Source organism: Ranitomeya imitator, chromosome 5 (assembly GCF_032444005.1).
Source record: "Ranitomeya imitator isolate aRanImi1 chromosome 5, aRanImi1.pri, whole genome shotgun sequence".
Classification (NCBI taxonomy): domain Eukaryota; kingdom Metazoa; phylum Chordata; class Amphibia; order Anura; family Dendrobatidae; genus Ranitomeya; species Ranitomeya imitator.
Window position 1 is genome coordinate 169,357,464 of NC_091286.1, and position 23,469 is coordinate 169,380,932.

General features: G+C 44.2%; 1 pseudogene; it reads right to left on the bottom strand.

Annotated features, from left to right (window-relative positions):
• The window catches only part of LOC138637703 (piwi-like protein 1 pseudogene), a 91,879-nt pseudogene that overhangs the window by 62,312 nt on the left and 6,098 nt on the right, over positions 1 to 23,469 (bottom strand).

The following is a 23,469-nucleotide window of genomic DNA, read 5'->3' on the forward strand; positions in this document are numbered from 1 at the left end:
GGTCCCAATACTGACCCCTGCGGTACCCCACTGGTCACAGCGACCCAGTTAGAGACTATACCATTTATAACCACCCTCTGCTTTCTATCACTAAGCCAGTTACTAACCCATTTACACACATTTTCCCCCAGACCAAGCATTCTCATTTTGTGTACCAACCTCTTGTGCGGCACGGTATCAAACGCTTTGGAAAAATCGAGATATACCACGTCCAATGACTCACCGTGGTCCAGCCTATAGCTTACCTCTTCATAAAAACTGATTAGATTGGTTTGACAGGAGCGATTTCTCATAAACCCATGCTGACAGGGCTGCCACTAGAAATTTCGGGGCCCCATACTGGCAAAATTTTCGGGGCCCCCTTGAAACTCCGCCCAGGCTCCACCCCAGCCCCGCCTCCAGGCTCCACCCCACGAACTGTCCACAGTCCCACCACTCTCTCTTGGAAAATCTCCACTTCTCACCTATCACACATTAACAGTTCCCATCACCAGATCACACATATAGCCGGCAGCTTTTGTTTTGGCCAAAAGATTTTTTAAGCCGCCACCACAACAAGGTAGACACTTTTGGCCGGGCCCTACTCTACTGTAACCTACTAAATATTTGTTAAAATATGCAATACAATTTAGGTATATTTTTATTTATTTTTCAATTTTTAAAATGACCTATAATACTACATACAAGGAACAAATACCACAACACTATGACCAGATGACATATTACCACCACAGTGATCGAATAATATAAAATACAAGGAACAAATACCGCTACACCATGACCAGACCACATATTACCTCCACATCATGACCAGACCACATATTACCAACAATGACTGAATACTACAATACTGATCAGTAATACAAAAAAAACCCCACAATACTATCACCATCAGTGCCATTATGCACAGGAGATCTGTAATTAGTAAGCAGTGTCTGTGTACAGGTAATACAGTGATCACTGGTGACATTACACACAGGAGCTCTGTATATAATGTATAGATAATACAGTGATCACTGGTGACATTGTACACAGGACCTCTGTATATAGTATACAGTGTATAGTGTAAGTGTATAGGTAACACTGACTCACCAGTGACGTCTCTAGGTGAAGTCCTTCATCTTTCATCCAGCACAGACCGCCATCACTTTATCCAGCCAGGACTCGTCTCTGCAGGAAATAAAACAGTTATCTCGAGTTCCGCTTGTAGAACACATTACTTAATTTTCCCAACTTCTACATTACACCACATGAAGAAGGCAACATAGTATCACTCTACACAGTAACAGGACCGCCCCCCCATTTAAAACAGTATACTCAAAAAATAAAATAAATACATCACTGCAATAATAATATCCCTTAATTAGCCCCTATGGTAATATTCGCCATCCTGGCCACCGTGTGTCTCATTTCAGGCTCCAGCCATATGTTCTCTCATGTTCTTCTATGTTCTTCCTGCCCTCATGAGTATCCATTCTACCCCATATGATCTCCCCATCCTGCCCCATCTGTCTCCATCGTATCCATCCTGCCCCATCTGTTTCCAATCCTGCACCATCTCTGTCCAGCACTCTGCCCCATCTCTGTCCAGCACTCTGCCCCATCTCTGTCCAGCACTCTGCCCCATCTCTGTCCAGCACTCTGCCCCATCTCTGTCCAGCACTCTGCCCCATCTCTGTCCAGCACTCTGCCCCATCTCTGTCCAGCACTCTGCCCAGCACTCTGCCCCATCTCTGTCCAGCACTCTGCCCCATCTCTGTCCAGCACTCTGCCCCATCTCTGTCCAGCACTCTGCCCCATCTCTGTCCAGCACTCTGCCCAGCACTCTGCCCCATCTCTGTCCAGCACTCTGCCCCATCTCTGTCCAGCACTCTGCCCCATCTCTGTCCAGCACTCTGCCCCATCTCTGTCCAGCACTCTGCCCCATCTCTGTCCAGCACTCTGCCCCGTGTCCAGCTTTCTGCCCCTCATGTGTCCAGCTTTCTGCCCCCCATGTGTCCAGCTTTCTGCCCCCCCCCGTGTCCAGCTTTCTGCCCCGCCCCCCCCCCCTGTCCAGCTTTCTGCCCCCCCCGTGTCCAGCTTTCTGCCCCCCCCTGTGTCCAGCTTTCTGCCCCCCCGTGTCCAGCTTTCTGCCCCCCCCCGTGTCCAGCTTTACTGCCCCCTCTGTGTCCAGCTTTACTGCCCCCTCTGTGTCCAGCTTTACTGCCCCCTCTGTGTCCAGATTTACTGCCCCCTCTGTGTCCAGATTTACTGCCCCCTCTGTGTCCAGATTTACTGCCCCCTCTGTGTCCAGATTTACTGCCCCGTGTCCAGCTTTACTGCCCCCTGTGTCCAGCTTTACTGCCCCCTCTGTGTCCAGCCTTCTGCCCCCCCTGTGTCCAGCTTTACTGCCCCCCTGTGTCCAGCCTTCTGCCCCCCGTGTCCAGCTTTACTGCCCTTCTGTGTCCAGCGGCCTTCTGCCCCCCTCCCGTGTCCAGCTTTACTGCCCCCCTGTGTCCAGCGGCCTTCTGCCCCCCTGTGTCCAGCTTTACTGCCCCCCTGTGTCCAGCTGCCTTCTGCCCCCTCTGTGTCCAGCTGCCTTCTGCCCCCCTGTGTCCAGCTGCCTTCTGCCCCCTCTGTGTCCAGCTTTACTGCCCCCCTGTGTCCAGCTGCCTTCTGCCCCCTCTGTGTCCAGCTGCCTTCTGCCCCCCTGTGTCCAGCTGCCTTCTGCCCCCTCTGTGTCCAGCTTTACTGCCCCCCTGTGTCCAGCTGCCTTCTGCCCCCTCTGTGTCCAGCTGCCTTCTGCCCCCCTGTGTCCAGCTGCCTTCTGCCCCCCTGTGTCCAGCTGCCTTCTGCCCCCCTGTGTCCAGCTGCCTTCTGCCCCCTCTGTGTCCAGCTTTACTGCCCCCCTGTGTCCAGCTGCCTTCTGCCCCCTCTGTGTCCAGCCTTCTGCCCAAACCCCCCCCCCCGATCGCCGCTCTCCGCTCTCCGCTCTCAATAGAAAAAAAAAAAGTTCTACTTACCTGCCGCGCTCCTGATCTCTCCATGCAGCTGCACTGTGCACTCGCCGGCGACTGACAATGACGTCAGACGCCGGCGACCTGCACGCTGCGGCTGGCGGCTGTTAACTATTGACGTGCGGGCGCGGGCCCGCATGTCAATAGCGTACAGCTGCAGCGCCGGCCGCCGCTAAGGGCCCGGTTCAGCCTGCGGCTGCCGGTAGGGGCCCGGTGAGCAGGTAAGAGGGGGCCCGATGCGGGCCCCCTCTGCTCACCGGGCCCCTTACGCCAGTCACGGCTGTAATGCCCTGATGGCGGCCCTGCATGCTGATATGGAGTTAAACAGTTATTCTCATTGAGATAATCCAGAATAACATCCCTCAGAAACCCTTCAAATATTTTACCAACAATAGAGGTTAGACTTACTGGCCTATAATTTCCAGGTTCACTTTTAGAGCCCTTTTTGAATATTGGCACCACATTTGCTATGCGCCAATCCTGCGGAACAGTAATTCTCCTTATTAATGAGTGTCCTATATCTATTTGCACAATACTCGGATATACACTGCGTTCCAAATTATTATGCAAATTGGATTAAAGTGTCATAAAGATTGTTTTGTTTTTCAAATAAACTCATGGATGGTATTGTTTCTCAGGGCTCAATGGATCACTGAAATCAATCTTAAACACCAGGATCCTGGTTGTCACAGTGGCATCGCTTTCCTCCTGGGGAGAGTGATGTCACGCTTGGAAGCAATGATGGATTCCTCTTATCAAGTAATCACAATGCACACAACATGTTCACAATCCAGGCCAGAAGGGGGAGCTCTGAACCTGGTTTTCAGGGGAACTCCCCTATTGATACATTCTGGTTTTGGAGGGAAAGTCAATCAGTTGGTCCAGGGAGACCAAGGGAGAAGGAAGTCTGTCAGAGAGGAGAGCAGAGTGAGTGAGAGGGCCAGACAGCAGACTGGAGCAGTCTGAGGCTGGAAGGAGAGTTGGAGAAAGCCAAAAAGGAGCTTGTCACAGAGCTTCAGCTGAGTCGGAGCTTGAATGATAGCAGAATAGATGAGCAGTCGTGGGGGTCTGCAGCTCCTCGCGGAAAGAAGAGAGACGTGTGAGGGGCCGTGCAGCCATAGATGCTGCAGCTCCTGAATAGTGATATACCAAAGGAAGAACAGCGTTTAGTGAGCATGCAGGATAGCGGAGCACAGGAGAGTGACATTTGGGGAGAACAGCTGCGACTGGGCTACCTCCCTGGCAGAGCGCAGATTATCAGTAGCTGGAAGACCGAGGTTGTGAGGGACTCCAAGACTTACAGCAGAAACCAGCAGGACAGTTGAACTACATGTAACCTGTCTGCCCTAATACCCAGGAGACACAGTGACATATAGAGCCTTGGTCGTGATAGAGACCCTATAAAAAGGTTCGAGCCACCTGTCATACGGGTTTGTGTCCCACCTTTATGGAGGACAGAGAGAACTGTGAGGACCTTGCTAGAAGCCATAGGCAGTAAAGAACTACAATACCACCGTGCTATGAGGAAGGCTTTTAACTCCACCTGGTAAGGGGGACTCTGAATTCGCTTCCAAGCTGACCGGACCCTGCCTGTACCTGTGATCTGGTGCCCTGGACTGTGGCTGCCTGAAGTCTTCAGTAAACCAGGTAAAGAGACTGCAAACCTCCTTCCTCCGTTCTTTACTGCACCACTCACTGTTAGGGTTGGCAGAACGCACCGAATATATTTATTAAGTGGGATTGGTGCGTTCGCAACCCGGGATCCACCGTGCAGGAAAGAACCTGCTGCTAAATAAATGGCGGCACCATATGGCGGTATAAACCAGCTCTGTTAGCTTCACAGAGCAGCCGAGAAGGCAAAGCTCTGTGCCCTGTTAGACTTTCACAGAGGCACAGGCCAACTACCCAGATGTGAGCAGTGAGTGGTCATGCATGCACACAAAACTCCTCGCTGGAGGTGCCAGCATTCTAGGGGCTTATTTCAGCCGGGTCCCTGAACACATTTAAACACAATCTCCTCACCGGAGGTGCCAGCATCCTAGGGGCTTATTTCAGCCAGGTCCGTGAACACATTCAAACGCATGACCACACTGGCGCAAAGTACATAACATAAGAGGATACTAGCGCATGGCCGTGCGGCCATGCGAGCCTTAAATAGCTGTAGCACATATAGGACCTTTCAAAGAAGGACCAATGGAATTGCTGCAGTACCTGAGCATGTGACCCCGGATCTCCACTGAGAGATCTTGCCCTGGGCATGCTCAGTGTGCAAAGCAGAACTTAGTCCTAGTACCTACAGGACCTTTCGTGAAAAGGACCAATGGAAGTCGCTGCAGTACCTGAGCATGTGACCCTAGATCTCCACTGAGAGATCTTGCCCTGGGCATGCTCAGTGTGTGCAAAATAGGACTTAGTCCCAGAAAAGCCTGCTCGCCGCAGATCAGTGCAGGGTACAATAGCAGAGCCAGGAAAGGCAGTAGTAACCCTTTGCACAGAATCAGTCTCAGTGAGATGCTGGGAGCGACTTCTCCACTGAGCAGGCTCCACTGCGGCCGATGCAGAATGGGAGACCGCAGCAGACACGGATCGAGATTCCCCCTGTGCAGCAGAGGAAACTTGACTTCTAACACTCACCATCCTCATCCATACACCGGAAGCCCTGGGGACATACTTCACCTGTGGGAAGTTACACCATCTCAGCTGTCTTAACATCACCCCAGTGGACTCCTTTAAGCAGCGTCGGTCCCCACTGACCGAAAACCACAGGTGGCGTCACAAATACAAACTTTATTCAAAACCCCTTTAAGGACATTCCCTTTAACATGGGCGCCCAGGGCCACGGACAGAGTCGCTGCCACTGTGACATCCCCCTGTGAGTACTGGACCCGGTACCGAATACCCCACAGCCCTGGCAGGCATTCCACAAGTGATAATCAGGTTACCAGGTGATTCTAATTAAAGGAAAACTACTTAAAATGATGTTCCACATTATTAAGCAGGCCACAGGTTTCAAGCAATATGGGAAATAAAAAGGATCTCTCTGCTGCTGAAAAGCGTTAAATAGTGCAAAACCTTGGACAAGGTATGAAAACATTAGATATTTCGCGAAAACTTAAGAGTGATCATCATTCTGTGAAGAGATTTGTGACTGAAACAGAACACAGACAGAGTTCATGCAGATAAAGGCATAATGAGGAAGGTTTCTGCCAGACAAATTCATTGGATTAAGAGAGCAGCTGCCAAAATACCATTACAAAGCAGCAGTTATTTGAAGCTGCTGATGACTCTGGAGTCCCTCGAACCTCAAGCTGTAGGATCCTTCAAAGGCTTGCTGTAGTGCATAAACCTACTATTCGGCCACCCCTAAACAGTGTTCACAAGCAGAAACGGTTGCAGTGGGCCCAGACATACATGAAGACTAATTTTCAAATAGTCTTGTTTTCTGATGAGTGCCGAGCAACTCTGGATGGTCCAGATGGATGGAGTAGTGGATGGTTGGTGGATGGCCACTGTGTCCCAACAAGGCTGCAACGTCAGCAAGGAGGTGGAGGAGTCATGTTTTAGGCCGGAATCATGGGGAAACAGCTGGTAAGGCCCTTTAAGGTTCCTGAAGGTGTGAAAATGACCTCTGCAAAGTATATAGAGTTTCTGACTGGTATAAAAAACAGAAAAGTGCCTTCAGGAGCAAAATCATCTTTATGCATGACAATGCACCATCTCATGCTGCAAAGAATACCTCTGAGTCATTGACTGCTATGGGCATAAAAGGAGATAAACTCATGGTGTGGCCACCATCTTCCCCTGACCTCAACCCTATAGAGAACCTTTGGAGTATCATCAAGCAAAAGATCTCTGAGGGTGGGAGGCAGTTCACATCAAAACAGCAGCTCTGGGAAGCTATTCTGACTTCATGCAAAGGAATACAAGCAGAAACTCTCCAAAAACTCACAAGTTCAATGGATGCAAGAATTGTGAAGGTGATATCAAAGAAGGGTTCCTATGTTAACATGTTAGGATGATTTGGAGTTAAATAGCTTTTTTGTTCAGTGAATGTGACCTCTTAATGCTGCAAATTCCACAAATGAACATTTTCAGTTCTTAAAAACATATCAAATGTTTAGAAATTCTACTGTGCCTAATAATTTGGAACATTGCATTTTGAGTTTTTATTCATTTTGGAGATTATACTGTTATCATTGGGAGATTTCTTCAATAAAATCCAACGTATACTCTAACGGGTGATGACCTTTATTTAGACTGTCATTTGCACCGACCATTTAGGAAAATCGAGAAAAAAGTCATTTGCATAATAATTTGGAACATGGTGTATGGTCACTAATGGCCAGCCTCATCTTTATAGGGTTTTTTGAATGTTCCAATAAAAAATGTTTAGAAGCACTGTAAAGAAGGTAACTGTTAGGGGTCGAGTTCCCACCATCTTCACTGGGGGAATCTCGGGCCATCTCCACTGCGGTCTCCCATTCTTCTCCTGCCGCAGTGGAGCCTGCTCAGCGGAGACGTCAGTCCCAGCGTCTTGCTCAGTCCCACTCTGTACAAAGAGTTACTGCTGCTTTTCCTGCTTCTGCCATTGAAGCCAGTGCTGGGCAGCGGCGAGCAGACGCTTCTAGGACTAAGTCTTGCTTTTCTCGTTCTGAGCATGCCCAGAGTAAGATCTCTCAGTGGAGATCGAGGGTCACATGGTCAGATACTGCAGCTAAGTCCATTGGTCCTTTCAGGAAGGTCCTGTAGGTGCTCTGGCTTTGTGGCAGCCTCTCATTGGTCCTTCTAGGAAGGTCTTGTACTTGCTGCAGCTATATAAGGCTCGCATGGCCGCACGGCCATGCGCTAGTATCAATCCAAATATGTGCTTTGCGTCAGTATGGTTATGCATGAATGTGTTCAGGGACCAGGCTGAAATAAGCCCCTAGAATACCGGCACCTCCGGTGAGGAGATTGTGTGAACGTATTCAGGGACCCGGCTGAGGTAAGCCCCTAGAATACCGGCACCTCCGGTGAGGAGATTGCGTGTGTGCATAACCACTGACTGCTATCAGTTCGACAGTAAGCTTGTGCTCCTGTGAGGCTAACAGGGCGCAGTGCTTTCCTCTCACGGCTGCTCTGTGAGGTAACAGAGCTAGTCTATACGGCCAAACAGTGCCACCATTCACTAGCAGCAGGTTCCTCCTGCACGGTGGACTTCGGGCTGCGAACGCACCATCTAATATATAATTGCCTAGAATACTACTTCCTGCAATTTGTGCCAACTTCCGTGGCTTTGTCTGGAGCTAATGTCCGGAGCTAATGTCCGGAGCTAATGTCCGGAGATTAATTGCCTAGAATACTACTTCCTGCAATTTGTGCCAACTTCCGTGGCTTTGTCCGGAGCTAATGTCCGGAGCTAATGTCCGGAGCTAATGTGCGGAGATAATGTCCGGAGCTAATGTCCGGAGCTAATGTCCGGAGCTAATGTCCGGAGATAAGTGACGTCAACAGTGTCCAGTGTCTGATTGGTTGCCGCCTGCTGCGAGCGACCAATCAGAAACGTGCCGTACTGTGACACACTCCGCCCGCCATTTTGGTGTGATTTTTGAATTTTTACCTCACAGCAAGTTTCTACTGCGTGGAGGCGGGCCCAGTGACGTTGCTCTTCAAGCTCCTGCCGAATTTCGTCAAAAAAATGATAATACCATTTACCAAAACTATATATATTTAGTTGTGAAGTGGTTCACTGACATTTTCACACCAATTTTGAACTTTTGTTTGGTGTTTTCTCCATATACTGCCTATTATTCACTGACTGTTATACTGAGAGACTGCCGTTTATTAACCTCTTCTTTGCCACATTGGGTATATTGCTCTATTATTTGCCACATAAGGACATTGTCCATTATTGCCCAGCAATTTCTCTGCAATATAAACTGCCTATTTATTAATATCTGCATTCCTGCAAAGAACTATTGCCTATTATTAACTGGCTATTTTCCTACTACCTGACACTGCCTCTTATTAACCTGTTGTTTGCCACCACCACGCTTAAAGCTGTTTAGCTTAGCCAACATGAGCTCTAATAGTAAGGATACTAATGACACAGAGCCCAAAGCTGCTGATGGCGCACGTAAGATTAGGTCTGATAGAAAGTATACTAATAATGCAGAGCAAAAAGATGCCGATGCCGCACGTAAGCGCAAACAGCGTGCTAACAAGAGTACAGAGGATAGATGCAAGCGCATGGACACTGTTAAGTATACTAATGACACAGAGTCCAAAGCTTATGATGGCGCACGTAAGATCAGGTCTGATATAAAGTATGGTAATGATGCAGAGCGAAAAGCCGCCGATGCCGGACGTAAGCGCAAACAGCGTGTTAACAAGAGTACAGAGGATAGATGCAAGTGCCTGGATACTGTTAAGTATACTAATGACACAGAGCCCAAAGCTGCTGATGGCGCATGTAAGATCAGGTCTGATATAAAGTATGGTAATGATGCAGAGCGAAAAGCCGTCGATGCCGCACGTAAGCGCAAACAGCGTGTTAACAAGAGTACAGAGGATAGATGCAAGCGCCTGGATACTGTTAAGTATACTAATGACACAGAGTCCAAAGCTGCTGATGGCGCACGTAAGATCAGGTCTGATATAAAGTATGGTAATGATGCAGAGCGAAAAGCCGCCGATGCCGCACGTAAGCGCAAACAGCGTGCTAACAAGAGTACAGAGGAGAGATGCAAGCGCCTGGACACTGTTAAGTATACTAATGACACAGAGCCCAAAGCTGCTGATGGCGCACGTAACATCAGGTCTGATAATAAGTATACCAATGACGCTGAGCGAAAAGCCACCGATGCCGCACGTAAGCACAAACAGCGTGCTAACGAGACTACAGAGGACAGACATAAGCGCCTGGACACTGTTAATGCTGCTTGCAATAACGCATTACTAATGAGTCTTTTGAGGACAAAACTAATCGATTAAGTAATAAAGCTGCTGCTGCACGCTCTCAACGTTGCAAACATAATATTTCCACGTCCTCAGTCATAGATTCTGCGCACAATACAGCTTCTTTGTCTCCATTCATAGAATGTGTGCAGCTTGAAGCTCCTTTAACCGTTGGTAAATCTGCACGTAAGCGCAAACACTGTCCTACTTACACTCCAAATGATAAACGCCGTCGCCTGCACACTGTTAAGTCTGCTTATAAGACATGCTTCACACCTGACTCTTCTAAGGCAACAAACAAACCATTACCAAATGCAGCTGGTGCACGCCGTGAATGGCGCAAAAAAACCGCTTGCACCTCCATATTAATAAACTCTGACCACGATACACCTTCCAACTCCTCAGTGATTGAATCTGTGGACAGTGAAGATCCTCTACCAGGTCCACGCTTTATATATGTTGGCTTACAGAAACATTCCAATGCTCCGTTATCACAACCTGTACCTCAACATCCTACAGGTTTTACTAATGATGACAGTACCATAGTAGAACACTCCTGTGGTCCTATGAACTATTTATGTGAACATTGTCAAGCATTACATTTTAATGCTGAGATACCAGCAGATAAAAATTTTACTCTGTGTTGTCACAAGAGTAAAGTGCATATACCTATACCCCAATATCCCGAGGTCTTTAAACGATTGCTGACAGGGGAGAGTGAGTTCAGTAAGAATCTCATGGAAAATATTCGTAGTATTAACAGCTCATTTGCTTTCGCCTCCATGGGTGCCAATATATCCCCTCCACCTGGACATGGCCCTTACTGTTTCCGTATACATGGACAAATATATCATCGTACTGGAACTCTACATCCCAGTGATGATCAAGTTCCAGCTTATGCCCAACTGTATATTTTGGATACCGCAACCGCGAATGAACAACGTTTAAACTGTGAACAAAATCAAAAATGTCATCCCACTTTGATGAGTATAATTGCTCTTCAGTTAGACAATGTGAATCCCTTTGTTGCTGCCTACAAAATGTTACGAGATGTGGAACATGAAGAACATCTTAAAGCTGAAGCTAATGGCACTCTCATGCCAAATATCATCATGGCCCTTAAACAAGATCGGAATCAAGACCCTCGCCGATATAATAATCCAACTACTGTCAATGAAGTTGCTGTCGTATTTGAAAATGACAATGGAGAGCCACCATTTAATCGTGATATTTTAATACATTTACAACCGGACCCCAAAAATCCTTTGGCGCCAAGAACACAACAGGTCAGCATTCTACACAGTAATTTAGATGCTTTACTCTATCCTTTATTTTTCCCTTACGGAGACCAGGGCTGGCATGATGGCCTCAAGCAACAAGGGCAAAGTCCACGCAGAGTTACACAACTGCAATATTACTGCTATGTGCTGTCTGTCCGTAATCAGTTTAATCCACTCCTGAATGGTGGCAAACTCACTCAGCAGTACTTAGTGGATGCTTATGTGAAAATCGAGGCAAATCGCCTAAATTATATCCGTCAACACCAAAAGGATTTGAAAGTAGAGGATTATTGTGTACTCCAGGAACATCTCCAGAAAAAATCCATTGAGAAGGGCATCCCCATTGGAAAAACGGTCATTTTACCATCTTCGTTTGAAGGCAGTCCCAGGAATATGCAGCAGCGGTACCAGGATGCCATGGCTATTGTGACTAAATATGGTCGTCCTGATCTATTCATCACCATGACCTGTAATCCGAAATGGAATGAGATTACTGAGAATTTGGAACCTTGGCAGCGTGTGGAACATAGACCTGATTTGGTGGCACGTGTTTTCAAAATAAAACTGGAAGCACTCTTAAAAGACATTAACAATGGATTATTTGGGAAAGTTTGCGCTATGGTTCATGTAATTGAATTTCAAAAACGTGGCCTTCCACACGCTCACATTTTGATTATTCTGGACAGCAACTCCAAATTAAGGACTGAGGAGGACATAGACAATACAGTGTGGGCTGAAATTCCCAATCCTACCCACTACCCTCAGCTCCATAAAATTGTTCTCCAACATATGATTCATGGTCCGTGTGGAGAACACAACCCAAATTCTCCCTGTATGGATCTGGGGAAGTGTACAAAAGGTTTCCCTAAAGATTTGCAACCAAGAACCATCATAGCTAAGGACGCCTATCCTACTTACCGCAGACACTTTGGCCCATCTTTTCAACACCATTCTAACATGATTGATAATTCGTGGGTGGTTCCATATAATCCGTTCCTGCTATTAAAATACAAGTGCCATATAAATGTCGAAGTATGTGGTTCCATTCAGGCTGTGAAATATTTATTTAAATACGTCTACAAAGGACATGATAAAGCCAATCTTGAAATCTGCCAGACTAACATCCAACATGATGAAACACACCAATTCATGGATTCAAGATATGTCAGTGCACCAGAGGCAGCTTGGCGAATATTCTCATATCCAATGCATAAACAATCTCATAGCATCATTCGCCTTGCTGTACATCTACCGCATTCTCAGCCACTCTATTTTCATGAGGATGACTCTATTGGAAACATCAAACAAAAGCTCCATCAAAATTCTACACTTATGGCCTACTTCAAGCTTAATCAGAACGACCATCATGCTCATATTTATTTATACCGTGAAATTCCCGAAAACTATGTTTGGAAAGAAGGTTCTTGGGAAGTTAGAAAGTGAGCAGGTGGTTCTGTGATTGGACGAATGTATACTGTCAGTGTGAAAGACCAAGAACGCTACTATTTAAGATTGTTATTGTTACATGTCAAAGGTGCAACCAGTTTTGACAGCATAAAAACTGTACACGGAGTCACACATGAAACCTTCAAAGATGCGGCATTAGCTCTTGGCTTACTATTTGATGATAGTCTGTGGAGAAATACATTACTTGATGCCAGTATTCTCAACATGCCAGCAGAGCTATGTGACATGTTTGCCTACATTTGTATTTTTGGTCCTCCAGCTAAACCTCGGGACTTATGGGATGAATTTAAGGAACACTTTGTAGAAGACTACTGCCATGCATACCACTCCGACACTCTGGAGTGTGTCAATTGTGAAGGCTATGCTATGACAGATGTCCAACATGCTCTTAAAGCTCATGGCAAAACTTATATTGATTTTAATTTGCCACGTCCAGTCAAGAAACAACACCTCCTCCCACAGTATGATAAAGATTATGAGTTATCAGCAGCTGCTGAAATGAAAGCTACTCTAAATGAGGACCAACTTTTTGCTTTTGATGCTATCACTCAAGCTTTAGAAGACACTAATTCTACAGCAAAGTGTTTTTTCCTTGATGGTCCTGGTGGCAGCGGAAAAACGTACCTATATCATCTACTCCTACATCAGCTAAGAGGACAAGGAGACATTGTGTCACCTGCTGCCACTACTGGAATTGCCGCCAACTTGCTACAAGGTGGACGAACCATTCATTCTCTTTATGGGATTCCAATTCCTGTGAATGAAACATCTGTTTCCAGGATTAAGAATGATACCGATGCAGCAAAAGATTTGCACAGCACTAAACTTTTTATTATTGATGAGTGCACAATGCTATCCAAATATGCATTGCATGTCATTGATAGAGTTTTACGTGATGTCATGACAACAAATGTAGCTCACAAAGAAAAAACACCGTTTGGAGGTAAAGTGATTGTTTTTGGAGGCGACTTTAGACAATGTCTTCCTGTCATCCCTCATGTGACAAGAACTGATGTTGTAGAGAGCTGTATAAAATATTCACAACACTGGCAACATTTTACTCGCCTGCCACTTATTAACAAAATGCGCTCCATTGATCCTCACTACAGCAGTTGGTTGCTTCAACTGGGAAATGGTGAACTATCTAATGAACATAACCTTGGAGATGATGTAATTGAAATTCCTCCAGACATGGTATGTACTGGATCTTTAATAATTGAAATTTTTGGAGATAATCTTTGTATTGATGTGAATGACACCGAAAGTATAAATACAGCTGCATCTCATGCAATTTTATGTCCAAAAAATGAGGACGTTGAGAAAGTCAATTCCCAAGTCATGGATTTATTGATAGGTGACTATACTGAATATATCAGTGATGATTCCATCGATCCTGATGAAGCTGATGACCTCGATCAATACCCACTTGAGTTTTTGAATTCACTAACACCAACTGGTATGCCTTCACATCGGCTGAAACTTAAAATTGGCACCATTGTCATGTTATTACGTAATGTGAACACGAACAAAGGTCTCTGCAATGGTACGCGGCTCATTGTCACTGCCTTACATGCCAATATCATACTGGCTAAAGTAATTAGTGGGTCAGCAGCAGGAAATGTGGTATTCATTCCACGAATTGATTTGTGTCCATCAGAGACTGGATTACCTTTTAAATTAAGACGGAGACAATTTCCCATCAAGCCCGCATTTGCAATGACCATAAATAAATCTCAAGGCCAGACCCTCCATCGAGTTGGCATTTATCTACCAGAACCTTCTTTTGCCCATGGTCAATTGTATGTTGCTTTTTCCAGGGTGAAGCAATGTTGCAATGTGAGGGTTAAAGTGGTTAATACACCACTTCAAGGACAATTATTGGCTGATAGTACTAAAGTCTTCACACGTAATATTGTGTACAAAAATATTTTAGTTTAAACTTAATTTTCTTTTTTTTCATTATTCAGTTTTTCTAATAACATAGACAGCAATAGGCAAATTCTATGTGTAGAGATAAGGAAAAAAAAAAAAATAAAAAAAAATTAGTGTAGCCATAGACATATAGATTTTAAGTACTTATGTAGGAAATACGTATATAACATACGTACTCATTAGCATATAAGGTTAATAACTCTATATCATATCTACATAAATTTAGAAATATGATATATCAATACATATTTTTATAGGTAAGTAGAACACACATTAAGTACAAGATGTAAGATGTGTATCATTCAAATGCCTGTATTTGGTGATAGGAACCTGTATTTGAAGCTCCAGCAGTATAGCTGCTGAGAGATTTCATTTTGTTTTTAAAAAGGGTGAGGTTTTTGTGAACAGGTAAGAGACGGGTGGGATGGCTGTTCACACACATCTCTATCTTCAGGTGTGTTCTGTACATAGAAATAGATATATAGATAGGTACATTTTTAGATAGATAGGGAAAGAATAGAGATTTTGCTTTCACATCAACATTTTTCTGCTATTTGGAGAATTTATGGTGGAAAAAAGGCTATTTCTGCACTTCCTGCCTAAGGGCTGACCCACGCCACTCTTGCTGTAAGTTGCATGCAATGTATACGGAATTTGTACTTCACTTGCGGCAGGTGCGGCACATGTGGTTTCTGCTGTTTTCGCCACAAAATCTCCACTTACCAGTGTTTTTGTTGTGGCTGCATTTAATGCAATTGCCGAAGCTGCGTTTGCTGCATTTACTGCAAGTTAACTCCAAGCTTCATCTACATTGCATGGCACTTGCTGAAAGTGTGTTGTAGGTCAGTTCTTTGGTGCCAAGTGTGGAAGTTGTATTGTTTTTAACATTACTTCTGCAAATATCAGAAACATGCAGATGTGAAAGAGGTCTGAGTATTAAGAAATAGGAATCAGTTAGTTAGGACCCATCAGTTCAAAGGCTACCGTGATGTGGTTGATGGGCATGCTTATATTAGCCCATCGGTGTACTATGAACGTTGATTTCTTCAATTTTACACTTCTGTAAAAAAAAAAACACAAAAAATTTGGGTACACAAAAAGGCTTTTATTTCTGTTGTACCTATTAGAATTATTTAAAATGAAGGCTTAGCTAAGCCCAAGAGATGATTAAAAACGTTTCATACCAACCCATCAGATGTAAAATTACTGTGAAAATACCTGATGGGCACACAAGTATGCGCCAGTATGGGTACTAAGAGCCTTTCCACATAATAATGAAATATTTTAAAATGTCATAGAACATACCAATATACATAATTATTGATACATATTATTTATTATTTACATTATTGTTCTTAAGCAAAGAACCGTTGTTGTGGCATTTGCCAGAACACGCAAAGTTGTCGTCTGATGTCTTTCATCCCTCCCCTCATAAGCATGTTCATGGATCCTGTGTAACTGTACCTTAAATAACAAGAATTGTCAAGAGCTGGTGAGTGCAGCCATTTTTTGTTCTTTCTTACTATTATTTATTAATTGTATTATTCTGACATTTGAATAAATAAAGTATATATGGATTCTAGACTCCCGATTCTTTAGAATCGGGCTGCCATCTAGTTTATAATAAACATCTATTTTTACTCGGTGCGTTCCGCTAGCCCTAACAGTAACTTGTCCTAATGTTGTGTCTATGTTTATTATGTCTGGCCTGCATGGTCTGTATCGTGTGACCTACATATTGCAGGCCGCATGTACATTCCATCAAGTACACAACATAGGACGAATGACATGAAACATTATATTTAATTTGAAATGTTTCTCCCATAGTGAGAGATAAAAAAAGTTCTGGCCCCATTAACAATAATAGGGCAGCATAGACATTTATGAGCATTACACCAAAAACAACCTAGCTTGCATTCAAGATTACCCCCTTTTTCCTCAGGGACTTGCAATATGCTACTAGGAGCTACTAAATTTCTAAGATTTCGGCTACACCTATAAATAATCCTTAGTTTAGTGGGTAAGCTTTTTGAGAAAACTGGGTCATTCCTCAGGATGAACCAATATTTATTCACAACCTTTGGAGCGTCTGCCGTGACTGACTTAAAGTGGTGGTTGATTCAACTTCATGTTACTTCGTGTCAAATGGAGGATCTAGCCCTTGTTACTTGTTTTTTTTAACCTTTTCTTTTTGGACTTTAATTGGAATACTGATTTGCTCCCTTATAAAATTCCCAGTTGGTGGCTACCCTTAATCCTGTGTGTTGATTCTTATGAATCATTATTCAGTCATCTTAGTGACCTTCTTACAGCTAACTGTTAGCTTCCTCAATTTTATACACAGTGGTTTTATTTTTCTTTGTAGGATTTTAGTAATTGCCACTTGTCTTCTGGTGGTTATTTTACTGGATATATTTTATTAGATGTGTTTTAATAGGATTGTTATATTGTATTCTAATATCTTTGGTTAAGGTTATACGAGTTAAGCCATTTGTGCGGAAGTAGTTATTTCTACTTGCACCTTTGATTTATAATTATTTTTGTACATTACTGAGCCATATGGATTTTTATAATATTGATAGGGAACTGCTTAGGCAGCATGTCATCCCGGAATTAATTGGCACTGTGTGCATTTTATCTACTGATGAAGCCTTTGACGAGGTTTCAATCGTATTTAATGAGGATGAAAAAAAGCGTATATGTTTAGTTTGTTTATGGAATATGAAACTAAGTGTAAGATTGAAATATCTAACCACGACACTATGTTCCTTAAGCAGTATATAGTTGAAAGGATTGTACCTCGTGGTCACCGGTTATCTCAGAAATCCTCTTTTCCCCAGGATTATATTTTTACTAGAGTGGAACAAATTTATTTTGGATTGCTCAGTAGTACTGATGAGCGACCGTGCTCGCCACTACTTGGTACTCGCCCGAGTATCACTATGCTCGGTGTACTCGGCGAGCACCGAGTATTTCCGGGATTATTCGGCAGGAGCTCGGGTCTCCGCTCTGCAAATCTGGCGCTCTTTAGAGTGCCAGTGACAGTGCAGGGATTGTGTGCCATGCACTGTAATGCCGCAGCCTTCTTTGTTGTGGTATTACAGTGATTGGCTAGCCACACAGCATCATCAGGTCTATAAGAGACCTGGCGCCGCCCTGCCTTGCCGCATTCTACTCCGGACTTAGCGAGTGTAGGGAGAGCTGCTGCTGAGATAGGGTCAGAATTGTCCTTTTAATAATTAGTGTAGGTCTGCAACTGTTCAGTCCACAACTCCTGAGAAACTATCAGTCCTTTTTAGGGCTAATTCGGGGGTCTAGAGATTGCAGCGCAAGGTAGGCAGGGGAGTCTATGCACATATCCACATCAGTGCAAGGCCTGCAGGCACTGTATATGGGTACATAGCTCTCACTGCATACCTCCAAAAGCTCCATTACTTTATGCTGCAGCAGCTTATTTAATATATACCTAGCAGAAGTTTTCTGTGGCATTTTTTTCTTCAACTTATACCTGCTCCTTTTATTCTAAAGCAATCCATAGCACCCTTATTTCAACATTTATTTGCTTGGTCACGCTGCAGACTACAGCCATGTTATTGCAATCGAAGAGCGTGCAAATCTAACATTTTTTTTGTCCCAGGTATCAGATGTGAGTTTTCCAATTTTTTTTTTTCTTTGTGTGTCATAACCAACTTGTTGACATAATTTAGTTGTGCCCCCCCAAAAATCGAGAACACATTTAGATCAGTCTGTTATCTGAGGCTGACGGCTGGTGTAACTATGGTGGAAAAATTGTACCTTCGCAGGCATAAGTTTCATAGTTCTGTCTGCTAGCCTTGTTGTAGTCATTTTTAACTTTTTTCCAAATTTCACATACAACAGAAAAAAAAATTATACAGTCTGTTATCTGAGGCTGCGGCCTGGTGTATCTGTGGTGGAAAAATCGTACTTTCGCAGGCATACATAGCATAGTTCTGTGTGCTAGCCTTCTTCTCCTTTTTTTTCAAAAATTTGCCAAAAAAACTCCAAAAATGTATATAGTCTGTAATGTCAGGCTGAGGCCTGGTGTATCTGTGGTGGAAAAATCGTAGCTTCGCAGGTATAAGTTTCATAGTTCTGTCTGCTAGCCTTGTTGTACTGATTTTAAATTTTTTTCCAAACAAATTTCACATACAACAAAAATTTTTTACAGTCTGTTATCTGTGGCTGTGGCCTAGTGTATCTGTGGTGGAAAAATCGTAGTTTCACAGTCATACGTAGCATAGTGTGTGTGCTAGCCTTGATCTACTTTTTTTTTTTTCAAAAATTCACCCCCCAAAAAATTGACCAAACCCCCCACAAAAAATACAGTCTGTTATGTCAGGCTTTGTCCTGGTGTATCTGTGATGGAAAAATCGTACCTTCGCAGGCATAAGTTGCACAGTTCTGTCTGCTAGCCTTGTTGTACTAATTTTTTATTTTTTCCAAATTTCACATACAATAGAAAAAATAATTGTACAGTCTGTTATTTGTGGCTGTGGCCTGGTGTGTCTGTGGTGGAAAAATCGTAGTTTCAGTCATACGTAGCATAGTGTGTGTGCTAGCCTTGCTCTACTTTTTTTTTTTCAAAAATTCACCCCCACAAAAAAATTGTTACAGTCTGTTATGTCAAGCTGAGGCCTGGTATATCTGTGTTGGAAAAATTGTACCTTCCCAGGCATATGTTGCATAGTTCTGTCTGCTAGCCTTGTTGTACTCATTTTTTTATTTTTTTCAAAATTTTACATACAGCAGAAAAAATAATTATACAGTCTGTTATCTGTGTCTGTGGCCTGTTGTATCTGTGGTGGAAAAATTGTAGCTTTGGAAGCATACTGATCAAATATAATTTTGCTCCAAATAAATACATTTGTGTTGAGCTTATGAAATAGTTCAGTAGTCCATTTAAAATAGGCAAGGCAAGGGGCAAGGGACGGGAAAGTGGACGTGATGTTGATGGTGCATGCAGAGGACAAGGCCATGGCCAAGCTGAAAGTGGGCCACAACAAAGACCCACATCTTCTCACTCGACCTTCCAGTCCCAGTTGCTAGGGGACCACAGCACACCACTATTGAAGGCAGAGCAGTGTGAAACGGTTGTTGGTTGGATAGCGGATAATGCTTCCAGTGACTTAACCACCACTACCACCACCTTGTCTTCCACACGGTCAAGTCTGAGTAGCCGTCACCCTGATCCTCCTTCCTCCCACCATGCCGAGTGCCCTGAGACAACTGATCCCACACTTGGACACTCCGAAGAGCTGTTCAGTTTTCCCTTTCAAGATTCCGGACTCTTGGCCGGTCAACTTGAAGTGGGGCCAGATGAGATCGCATGTAGCGATGCCCAAAGCTTTGACCAGCCATGGTCACATGAAGGCGATGGTGGGAAACTGTCACAAGAGGTGGACGATGATGAGACACAATAGACAGAAAGTCAGGAGGAGGAGCAGGGTGCGGATGTGGAAGATGAGGTGGTGGATGACATAGTGACTGACCCAACCTGGCAGGAGGACATGCAGAGCGAGGACAGCAGCACACATGGGGAAAGAGGCATATCACCCTAACAGGCAGGAAGAAGCAGTGTGGTGGCCACACAGACAGACGGCGTGCATCCATTCCCTGTAACACTAACATGAGGGAAGTTGCCATTCCAAAAGTTATATCTTCCCACGTCTGGTTATTTTTTAAAGACTCTGCCGATAACCCCAAACAGGCCATTTGCAGCACCTGCCATGCTCACATCAGCAGGGGTAGCAAACTTCCAGCCTGACCACCACCAGCATGATCAGGCACATGGCAGCAAAGCACCTGACTTTGTGGTCCGAACCCCAGGCTCCAGGAACACTGTCTGCAGGTGACACCACTGCTTCTTCCACTGTTTTGCATAGAAGCCAGTCCCAAGTCCACCGTGCATGTGAAGATGCCTCTAGCCCTACACCTGTTGTTGCCCACAGTCAAGCAGCACCATTATCAAGCCTGTCCACGTCCTTATCCTGGCACAGCCTTCAGTTGTGTATACCCCAGTCTTTGGAACACAAGCGGAAATATCCAGCCAATGCCCCACAGGCCAGTACTAAATTCTAACATTTCTGTTCTGCTTGCGCTCAAAATGTTGCCTTAGGCTCATTGAGCCATAAGCTTTTCGCAACCTGATGGCGGCGGCCATCCCCAGGTACTCGGTCCCCAATTGCCTTTATTTCTCCCGGTGTGCCATACCGGCATTATACCAGCATGTGTCGCACAACATTACCCGTGCCCTCAACAATGCTGTTACTGGGAAAGTCCACCTAACCACGGACATGTGGACAAGTGCTTGTGGGCAGGGACGATACATCTCACTGATGGCACACTGGGTTAACATATTGGAAGCCGGGACCAAGTCGGACCTTGGGATGGAACACATCCTCCCCACGCTGAGGATTGTGGGCCCTAGGTCAATCAGGGTTACCCCTACAGTCTACAGCTCCTGCACCTCCTCTTCCTGTTCAGCCTCCATCTCTGAAATCAACACATCAATCAGAAGCTGGAAGCACTGCAGCACTGCCTCAGCCAAGCGGCAACAGGCTGTGCTGAAGATAATCTGCATAGATGACAAACCGCACAATGCAGAAGAGTTGTGGATAGCCCTGAAAGAGCAGTCAGATATTTGGATGACACCGCTGAACCTACAGCCAGGCATGGTCATATGTGACAATAGCCGGAACCTGGTGGTGGCTCTGAGGCAAGATGAGCTCACACACGTACCTTGCTTGGCCCATGTGCTTAACCTCACGGTTCAACGTTTTCTGAAAAGCTACCTGGAGCTGCAGGATCTGCTAGTGAAAGCACGCCGTCTGTCTACCCATTTTAGAAAGTCAGCTACAGCTTCAGTCACCCTTGCCGTGCTTCAGCAGCGTTTGCAGCTTCCAGCTCACTGACTGGTGTGTGATGTCCCCACGGAAAATTCTTATGTGAGAACGCTGGCAGCAGACGTCAGAGTTTGTTGTACAACCAAAGAGTCCAAGCGAGACAGACAGAAGTGATTTGCTGATGCCCGTTACTAATTAGAAACCAAAATAATCTCCCCCAGGGGGAACTGTCATCAAAATGAGATGTACATATATTTTTCCCATTTATTCTTATATATTCCAGTTTTAATATCTCTGGACCGTCCTTTTATGACCTAGTGTATACCTCTACAATATGAAAATATTGAAATACTATTATAATTTATTTTTTTTAAATTCCTGTCTCTGAGCTGTTGCTAAGGACAAACATATCTCATTGGACACAATCTGGCATCATATATATGAATCTGTGGTCAACCCTCCGTTTTGTTATTTACTTTGATCGGCGTATTCACATCCTTTATTTTTTTGTTTGATTTCAGTATGATTTATCTTTATGTCTCCTCATTCTCCACCACTAGATCACCACGCTTAACGTGTTCTCTGCTGCTCTAGGCAGTCCAATTTTTGGCAAAGGTGTCATGGCCATAGTATATTTTTAAGAAATGTATCCCCCTTGGGGAAATGTTTGTCAGCCCATACACTTTGTATGTGGGCATTACAAGTCTAGGAGAGACACTCATTTACATTGGGCTTAGTTTTTAATGAGGCCTTCAGCAATATCTCCTCATTCTCCACCACTAGATCACCACGGTTATCGTGTTCTGTGCTGTTACAGGCAGTCCAATTTTTGCTAAGCCTGTCTATGATGTCCATAAAAGATTTTTTACCCCCCATGGAGAAATGTTTATCAGCCCATGCACTTCATGTATGGGCGTTACAAGTCTAGTAGACCTGCTCCTTAACATTGGGTCTAGTTTTCAATTGTGATAGTTGGGTAGGAGAGTCTATGTGCACATATCCACATCACTACAAGGATTGCAGGCATTGTATGTGAGTCTATAGATCTCCCTGCATACATCACAAGGCTCCATTACTGACTGCTGCTGCGTATTTTATATATATCTAGCTGCAGTTTTCCGTGGCAATTTTTTTTTTAAGGCTATGCCTGCTCATTTTATTATAAAGCAATCCTTAGCCCCTTTTTTTCAACATTTATTTGCTAAGTCACACTGCAAACTACAGCCAGGTCATTGTAATTCAAGAGCATGAAAATATAATTTTTTACCTATTTTTTGAGAGGCCCAGGCATTAGATGTGAGTGGGCCTAAAAATCTGTCATTTTTTGGGGGTGCCATCTAATATTTTGTAGTGTGTTACAACATTTTTGGACACCATTTTGCTGCCCAAAAAACTGAAGCTGGCCCCCAAAAATTTAGCTACAGTTGTTATATTTATCACTGTGAGTTGTATGCCACACGCATCGCATATCATTGCGCTAAATATCTTACAATTTTAGTACTACAATTTTATTTTTGGGTGTCATAGCCAACTTTTTGACACAATTTTGGTGTGCAAAAAAGGCCACATTTTGATCTGTCTATTATCTCTGGCTGACGCCTGGTGTAACAGTGGTGTCAAAATCCATGTTCTGCAGGCATACTTTGCATTCTTCTGTCTGCTACCTTTGGTCTACTCAGTATTTCTTGCTTTAAAAAAAATAAATATATATAATTATACAGTCTGTTATCTCCGTACACGCCTGGTGTATTTGTGGTGTCAAAATCTTCTGTTCGCAGGCATACATTGCTTTTTTCTGTCTGCTAGCCTTGGTGTACTCAGTATTTATTGTTTTACCCCCCAAAAAAAAAAATAAAAAAAAACTTATACAGTTTGTTATGTCAGGCTGAGGCCTGGTGTATCTGTGGTGGAAAAATTGTAGCTTCGCAGGTATAAGTTGCAAAGTTCTGTCTGCTAGCCTTATTCAAATCATTTTTATTTTTTTTCAAAAAATCT